The 8,472-nt window shown below is 45.0% G+C and overlaps 1 long non-coding RNA gene across 1 annotated transcript; it reads right to left on the bottom strand.

Annotated features, from left to right (window-relative positions):
• Positions 1-2,299: 2,299 nt before the first annotated feature.
• LOC141096603 (uncharacterized) lies at positions 2,300-3,261 on the bottom strand. The gene is made up of 2 exons (XR_012233718.1): positions 3,120-3,261; positions 2,300-2,959 (listed from the first exon to the last, which is right to left on the bottom strand). It is a non-coding gene; the product is annotated as an uncharacterized lncRNA (long non-coding RNA).
• Positions 3,262-8,472: the final 5,211 nt, after the last annotated feature.

The raw sequence follows: 8,472 nt of genomic DNA, 5'->3' as shown, positions 1-8,472 counted from the left end.
GCGGGTCGTGGAAAGTACGATCAATAAAGAAGACCTGTTGGACACGATCCTGTCTTTGTCTCGAGTCTGTCTGTGGCCAGTAACGGACCACCCCCCTGTCGGTCACCCCTACCTACATTAGCACTTACAACAGACAGAAGTAAATAAGGGTCGACCTCACACCCAGGGCAGCGGGGTACCCGGTACCGGGCCGGTGTCAGGGGGGGATGTGTCATAGCAGCAGTGACCCGGTCCGTGGCCCTGGGCGCCCAATATCAATGGTGGTGATGTTAATAGTATAGTTTATATGGATAATTCATGACGCCACCCGTGGTGTTTGGCAAATGTTGAGCCAACGCTGCATGCAGATCCACTGGGACTGATGGTGTGGTGCAGCAAAGATGGTGTAGCTCCCCACAGGTGGAGCTGTAGTCCCAGGGCAGTGTGGGTGCAATGGATGAGGAGAGGCGCAGAATGGTATAGATGCTGGTAGCGGTGCTGAAGGTGTTAGCGGCGAATGAATGGAGGACACCAGGGCTTGCAGTTTCAAAGCTTTACTCACAGTTCATGGTACCCACTGGTGCCTGCCTCCGTGCCGTGTCCTCCGGGGTAGAGACTCAATCAACCTCCCGGGCAAGTCAGGGTTCTCCTCTCCAACACTCCGCCAACATGTGCCTTTCTTGAACGGCTTCTCTATTGCGCCTTTAGTGTGAAGAGCTCCAGTACCGTGGTTACTCTGAAGCTCCTCCTGTCAGATGTTCCTAACAACTCTACTTGTATGACAGACAGCTGTAGCCTCTATCGGGGACTCCTCTCAGAGTCCTGGCCCTCTAATCGGTTGCTGTTGTGTCCCAAGTCTTTGATGGGAGCAGTGCATTTACAGCCAACTACTCCACCGGTGTCTGCTGCAGAACCATAAGTGTCCATACAACCTCGGGGACCGGGCCCTGGCCTTGCGCTGAGAACCTATAGGCAGGGTTCCTCTTCCAACCCACAACTCCTCTCTGTTCTCCTACTCCTTTGTTCCGCGCTGTTCCTTCTCTCTCTTATGGAAGCTGAGATTGCAGGTCTACGTCTTTCTCCTTCTCTTCTTTTTCCCGTGCCAGCTGGCTCAGATCACTGAGGCAGCTGCAGCACTCTTTCTAAACTGAACTCAAACTGAACTCAAAACTAACTTCAGAACTGAACTCCTCTCGCCTGACCTCCCGTCAGACTGACCTACAATTCTCCACTTTCCCACTCTTTTATGCTAACTCCACCCACCTCCCAGCACATCTCCTGTTACGAAGCAGGGTTCCATGAAGGGTGCTCTGCTACCCCCAGCCTGAAGCTGCTATGTGGACCTACTGAACTGTCCTGTGTGTGGGATGTAGGTGTTGGAGTGTGGAAAGGAGTTCCCAACTTACCTAGGCGGTGGGGCACCACACCTTAGGAGAAGGTGCAGTCGCTCTGTGGCGACTGAGCCTCAGGGGCGCCACAAATAGAGCTATCACCACCTCCTTGCTGAAGCGACTAAAGGTATTTAAAGGGAACCTGTCACCTCGTTTTGCTGCTATAAGATGCGGCCACTGCCTTTCGGGGCTTAACTACTGCATTCTGTAATTCTACAGCCAGATCCAGAATGACTGTCACACCTGACACAGCCGTGACAGATATGCAGAGATTGAGAAAATGTCTTTTTTTTTTTTGGGGCGGGGAGACGATGGGTTTTCATTTTGTAATAGTCATGGAAAGCCATTCATAAGCGATGTGAAGCTGCTTAGAACCTTCTGTTAGTAGACTATAAAGGTGCTGCACGCCTATTGTTACTAGATTCCCTGCCATCCATTATTTACCAGTGATGTGTTAATGCTTGATATATATTTAGCTCTTGACATAGTAAATATTTTTATCCAGGTTGTCATTGTTGTCACTGTTTAATGCTTTTGAGAAGTCTTGAATATTTTTGCACGTCTTGTATGTTCTGTCAAAGTTACAATAACTTTGCCGGCATACTCTACCTTTTATAAATGGTCTTAATCATTTTAATTTCAATCAAGTCACTTTAATGATGGCACAATCATTCTCCTCCGCTTCAGGTTGGAGACTTATTATACGGAACGGCACATTGCAATGCCCCAGCAATGTTTTAAGATATTCAGCAAAGTCTAAAGAGTTTAACCCTCCGTCAGGCGCAATATAGATTCTCCTCAGTTCATGCGCAATGTGCCTGACAAGCACAGGTCAGAAAACCACCTATAGTAGCTACATATTTCAATTTCAGGACTATAGAAGTAGTCAGTGACCTTCATAGGAATGTATTAAAAGAGATTACACCAAATCAGATGCAAAAAAAAACATTTATTAACCATAAACTTATTAAAACTAAAAGTACCACTTTTCGGTAGTACCGCCAAATAGGCTCCAGTTATCTTTACTTAACTATTGCTTAAATATAAAATTATGGAAAAAACTTAAAGGATATTGCACTTAGATGTTACTTAATTATTTTCTACTCATCTTCAGTGGTTTCAATTGCAGCAGAAGCAGCACAGGTACACTTAGAAAAGCAAGGCTGGCAGACGAAAGTTGCATGGGAAAGGCAGATTGATTCTTTACATATTTTGCAGTCATATTTAGAAAGCCTTCTGAAACCAGATACAAATGAGCAGGTAGTACAACTGCGTCTTTTAGAAGGTGGTAGAGTCGGTGTTTGTTCTGGAACGTCCTTGGGACGTCCTTTGTATTTTTATCTTTGCCCAAATAATAAGCTAGATCTGTGTCTGTTTCCTCTGTATCAGTGTCATCACCATCCTGCTCTGTTCCAGAATCAGTGTTACATTCTGCTACCTCATCTTCAGATGAAATGTCACTAGATTCCTCTAAATCCTCAGTTACTGCTGGTTCTTCCTCATCATCTTCTAACAAAAAAATCTTCATTTCTTCTAAATGAAGGGGTTTAGATGAATCATACTGTTTTCTGGCCATTGCAGCAGAAAATCTGAAGCAAGAGAGAAAGAGTATGTGTTAGGGCGCAATGTGCCTTAGAAGCCACCCTCCTTTTGTCTAAGAAAACATGTACTGTACACTAACTTAGCATTAATCCTTCATAAAACAAGCTAAATACACAATCGTGATGAATAAAAAAAGAAAATACTAACCTTTCAATTTGTGTTGAAATCAGGCGCAATGTGCCTGAGAAGCCAAAGTGTTGATATCTGCTCACTAGAAGGTCTGCTGAGTCACTGTGATATCAGGTTTCACAGAGCCTGTAGAGTCAGGAGATATCTAGGAGGGGTGGGGTTTTCTGATAAGTGGGCAAGGAGAGAGAAGTGAAACTAATTACTGTGTGCCTGTCAGATCTATTGCGCCTGACGGAGGGTTAATTAGCTGTCAAAAGCACAGGGAGCAGAGTGAACAATTTCACTGGCTTTTGTTTCTTAATTGCTGCCTCCACTGCAGGATATTGTTCTTCAGTCGGCTCTGCTTTCTGCAATGCCTGTTCAATAAAATCCTTTTCTTTTCAAACTTTTTTTTAGATGAAATTCGTTGATAGATCAACAACATTTACAGACCTTCTTCTGAGGTCATGCTTGTAGATAAGTCATACTCTTACTGTTTGCTCTAAAGAAAGGTTGGCAATTTTTTTTTTTAGTTTTTGCCAGCAATGATTTGCTGACAGAAACTGTATTCTTTACATGACTTTTAACTTATAGCTTTATATTTCATTTTTGGTAATTCTTGTAAGATTTATGGTCAATACCTAAACTTTTGGATATAGCATGATGCGATTTGTATATAATTGTGGATCCTTTTTGGCTCATAAGGTATTTGTTTATAATTTTGGACGATTTTTGGTATCATTTTAAGATATTTATATACTGCATATATTTTCCAATATATTTCTGTTCATTTTGTATATTTTTGCATTTAATTTTGCATCATGTGATTATGATTTTGTGAATCATTTTTGGGGATATCTGGGTATTTTATCAGGCATTATTTCAAGTCATGTATTTTTTCATGGTACCTTTTCCAATCATTTAGAGGGATGTAAAGAAGTTTCGCCCCAAGGAGTTCGCCCCCAGCAATTTGCCCTAGGTACATTTCGCCCCCCGCACATTTCGCCCCTATCATTTCACCCCCAGAAGGATTGGCCCCCGCACATTGCGCCCCCGTACATTTCGCCCCCAGCAGTTCGCCCGTCGGCAGTTCGCCCCCGGATGTTTCGCCCCCAGCAGTTCGCCCCCGGATGTTTCACCCCCAGATTTTTCGCCCCCAGCAGTTCGCCCCCGGATGTTTCGCCTCCAGCAGTTCGCCCCCCGGATGTTTCGCCCCCAGCAGTTCACCCCCGGATGTTTCGGCCCTGGATTTTTCGCCCCCAGCAGTCCGCCCCCGGATGTTTCTCCCCCTGCAGTTCGCCCCTGGATTTTTCGCCCCCAGCAGTTTGCCCCCGGATGTTTCGCCCCCAGCAGTTTGCCCCCGGATGTCTCGCCCCCAGCAGTTCACCCCCCGGATGTTTTGCCCCCAGCAGTTCGCCCCTGAATGTTTCGCCCCAGGATTTTTCACTCCCAGCAGTTCGCCCCCGGATGTTTCGCCACCAGATGTTTCGCCCCCAGCAGTTCGCCCCCGGATTTTTCGCCCCCAGCAGTTCACCCCCGGATTTTTTGCCCCCAGCAGTTCGCCCCTGGATGTTTCACCCCCAGCAGTTCGCCCCTGGTTTTTTCGCCCCCAGATTTCTCACCCCTGGCAGTTCACCCCCGAATTTTTCGCCCCAGCAGTTCACCCCCGGTAGTTTGCCCCCGGTTGTGTGTACCCTGTTTTGCCCCCAGAATTTTGTGTTTGGATGTTTCGCCAGTTTGTCCTTGTGGTTCATGAATTCCCGTCCATCATCAATTAACATGTCACAAAAGTACTGTACAGAGTGCTGCACTTTTGCGACATTTTAAATCAACTGTTTCCATCTGTAAATCTCATAACTGATTGCATTATAGTGTCAGAGCATTTTCCCCACAATTTTAACAAGACATTTTCCAAAACGTTTCTAAAATGTTTTTGTGTTACAAAAACATACCACGAAAAAAATAATTGGATTAAAAAAATACAATGTGAATGAGGCCTGATTTAGGTGGGGAATGTAAACCACTGTAAAATCAAAACATTTTGTGACCTTTTACCTGACCCAGCACTGACCTGCTTTTTTGCAAGTTTTGTTGCAGATGTAACAATTTTCATGTCAGGTGTCCTGCAAGTTACATTAGACTAGCTGTTATTCCATCTTTACATCAGAATATAGCAGTATCTAAAATCTCTACAAAGAGAGAGGTGTACTAGCACAAAGCATCAGTCAGCTTCCACAGCAATTCACTTTCTACAAGTATGAATTCAGTTCTATCCAAACGTGGGAAGAAGAAGTTGGTCTACGAGAATCACATTTACGTATTTTCCAAACGGACGGCTGACGATGTCCATTCCATCTGGGTCTGTGAAAAACGGTTGACTTGCAAGTAACCAATCCCCACAACCACGCAGCACAAGCAGCAAGACCTGAAGCAATCTGACTTGTCAATGAGGCGGTCACCAGGGCAAGGACAACACAGGAGACACCACAACAGATTCTCACAGAAGTCATTTCAGGAGCCCATTCTAATGTTGTACCTCTTCTCCCAAGGAAAGCATCACTGAAGAGAACAATATGATTATCAAGGCAACTTGGCAATATTCCAAGGTTGCCCCAAACCCTTGATCAATTTGTTATTCCCCAGGAGTTCCAGGGGATAAAATTATCTATTACAAAGTGCTGATATAGAATACTATGTGATTATTTTACCTTAAAGGGAAACTTTGAGGATAGTATAATGTAGGGTGAGGCCTACTGATTCCAACTATGCCTCACTTGTTTAGTTGCAGTCTGATTCTCTGCTCAGCTTCAAAGTAGAAGTCATGCCTTTGAGATACAGTGGTCTGCCATGTCCATAAGCACAGTGGCAACCTTGTCCACCAACCATGATTTGCAGGTATCCAGCCATTGTCAATCACAGCCAGAGGACAAGGTTGTCGCATCAAAATCATATCACTAGATGTCAATTTTAGTGTAGAATTTTCTGCTATAAATTAGCTGCAGATTGTCTGCTGCAACTCCTTAGTGCATGTGAATGGACCTTAAGGATTCATTAACATGTCTCCTAACCTCTGCCTTGCCCCTTTAGCCATGCCCCCTGCCAACAGCCTGAAATGAAGTTCCAATGCTAAATTAGTGCTGGGAAGAGGGTACACCATGCCCCGGTAGGTGCCGGTCACTTACCGGAGCATGGCAGGGGGTTAATTAATATTCACCACCTGCTGCCACACACTGCTTTGATACAGGACCTGGAATGATGTAGGCAATCATGTGATCGCTCACGTCTCAGGATCTGCATCGAAGCAGAGTGAGAAAAGCAGCGCAGCAGCAGGCGGTGAGTATTAATTTATCCTTGCCATGCTCCAGGAGGAGACAGGCACCTACTAGAGCATGATAGATCCAGGGGGCCCGCTGTTCATGGGTGCATTACACCCCTTGGTGGCAGGCCCCTGACGGCCCGAGGGCAGTGGCGTCCCTTGCCTACATGGTAGGTACGCCACTGCTGCACTGCATGTGACTTTTTTTTAACTGTGCATTTTTTCATGAGCATGTGGATGGGATTTAGACATTTACGCTGCATATGACCCCGACCTAATGAACCGTTGACTTAGTATGCTTTTTTTCATAAATACTTCTTACATGTTTGCTCATTTTTCCTGATGTAAACCTTTTATTATCATGGAATTCTGCATTTTGCTAGTTTTCTGCCGCCGATATTCCTTTCACGAAATTGAAAATGTGACATTTTTGAAGCTTGGAAGCATTTTTAAACAGGAATATATCATTTTCCACTGGGACAATACAGGTCGTAGAAAAAGCTATTGTTTAGCTCCTTCACACCAGATTTTGCTTCAATTTAACGTTTCTGTTACAAAATCAGAAAATCTGATGTGAGTTTTTAATGTGAGATATGAACAACGGAAGCTTCTGATTAGGAAAATTTATTGTGAATTCATCCCAAAATTCTCTATCGCGCATCCGCCCTTTTTGCGCTGCACTGAGCGCACAAAAATGCCACACAGTGCGTTTGGCGCACATCGGCGCAGCACAAAAAGGGCGGATGCGCGGGCAAAAGTGTACCAGCGCACGACCAGCGTACCCAACGCTAAGTATAGGGTATGTTGATCGCATGCAGCGTCATGCGATCGGAGGAGGAGCTGACCGGAGGAGGCACGGCCGGGACGGAGCTTAGCGGCGGCCCTGCACTGCGCCCAGTAACGCTAATGTGAAACTAGCCTGTGTCCAAGAAAAAATATGCAACTCCAGGTAGAGAAAAGTTAATCCATGTGGCAGAAATAGCCAGAGTACATATTAGAGATTTGAAAGCTAAGGTATAAGGAAGATATATAAAAGAAAAAGTGTTGCTACATTACCTTAAGTAGTGGCGGTACCCCATCGCGCGATTCGCATTTGCTTTTTCAAGGGGAGTGTGTTTTTTAATATAATCAGGTAAAATTACCTTTGGGTATCTTTTATACAGGGTGCCGCTACCTCCTGGACTAGCGCGTCCGCCCTGACGCGCATTTCGGCTCCTTTCTCAAGGGGCCTGCTACCAACTATGTGTCCCCATTATTTATATCTCCCAGCCGCAGCGTGGTATACCGCGCGACCGGAAGTGATGCTCACCACCCGGATGTGACACTTCACATCTGGGTGGTGAGCGTTACTTCCAGTCGCGCGGACCAGAAGTGACCACGGTTATCTGATTATATTTGTGGAGTATTATTGTAATTATGGGTATGAGGGTTATTGCCAGGCAAGCGGCATTGTTTTATGGTTGACATCTAGATCATAAGCTCTGTTGTGGCCTATACAGCTTGCAATATAATTATGGCTATATTAATATTTGTAGTAGTTTATTATTAGGGCTTTTTCAGTTCTGCCCCTTGTAGCTGCAATATATTGCTGGCAGTCCCTATGTCTATCCGTTTTCGTGGTAGCTGTCTCTTCCTGGATTTGCGCGTTTAATGAGTGACTGTGAGCAATGAGTGTGTCTGTACTCTCCTACTCTCCAGTTTTGGCAGTATGGTTTAATGAATTTGTTTCAATAAAAATTATATTTTTATACACACAAATAATTGCCTTGTGATCATCCTTTTTCCTATGGTTCTATGAGGTACCGACAGACGCGGAGGGTCCTCTTCCATGCACTTCCACATTGTGTGAATATGTCATCGTTCCTGAGGGAATCCCTTTCATTATTCCTAGCTAGGGATTCCCTTGGTTAAGAAGACTCTCCACACAGGTAGGGACCTTGGCAAAGGGGAGAGAAGTGATTTTTATTTTCTGATGAGCAAACTCCGAACATTGCCTGTTTTGGGTCGGTGTGGTTGAACCCGAGCAGGCAATGTTCGATACGAAACCTGAACTTTCCAGATCGGGTTTGCTCATCA

The sequence above is a fragment of the Dendrobates tinctorius genome, unplaced genomic scaffold (genome assembly GCF_039654945.1).
Source record: "Dendrobates tinctorius isolate UK_male_01 unplaced genomic scaffold, ASM3965494v1 ptg000075l, whole genome shotgun sequence".
In the NCBI taxonomy this organism is placed as follows: domain Eukaryota; kingdom Metazoa; phylum Chordata; class Amphibia; order Anura; family Dendrobatidae; genus Dendrobates; species Dendrobates tinctorius.
Note: the sequence above shows the minus strand (reverse complement) of the source record. Positions and strands in the feature narration are given on the sequence as shown.